The sequence below is a fragment of the Orycteropus afer genome, unplaced genomic scaffold (genome assembly GCF_000298275.1).
Source record: "Orycteropus afer afer isolate SDZICR_OR568_19922 unplaced genomic scaffold, OryAfe1.0 scaffold00091, whole genome shotgun sequence".
NCBI classification, from domain to species: Eukaryota; Metazoa; Chordata; class Mammalia; order Tubulidentata; family Orycteropodidae; genus Orycteropus; species Orycteropus afer.
This window is the reverse complement of record NW_006921678.1, coordinates 7,556,266-7,556,773: the sequence shown is the minus strand read 5'-3', so window position 1 is coordinate 7,556,773 and position 508 is coordinate 7,556,266.

Below are 508 nucleotides of genomic sequence, written 5' to 3'. Positions count from 1 at the left end.
ATAGCGACCCCTCCTTGGGTTTCCGAGGCAGTATCACTACGGAAGTAGGATTGCCCAACCTTCCTTCCGAGGAGTGGCTGGTGGGTTTGAACCGCCTGCCTTCTGGTTAGCAGTCAAGTGCCTTAGCCACTATGCTACCAGAGCTCCCATTAATTCTGACCCATAGAGACCCCCATTGGGCTCCTGATGTGGCAAATCATTACAGAAGCAGATTGCCATATCTTCCTTCCGTGGAGAGGCCAGAGGGTTTGAACTACCCACCTTCTGGCTAGTAATCAAATGTCTTAGGCACTGTATCACCAGAACTCCTGTTTTGACATTTGACACAGGCTAAATACAGGAAAATGTTAAAAGTCTTGTTCTCCAGCAATTTAGAAAAGATCCAGAGGAGGGCTAAGGAGTAGTTAAGTCACCCTCGATTCCAATTACATAACGGGATGGATTGTGTTATGGTGCTGGGGATTAGAGGGTTCAGGGAGCAAAAGATGATAATCAGAGCCCTAGTGAA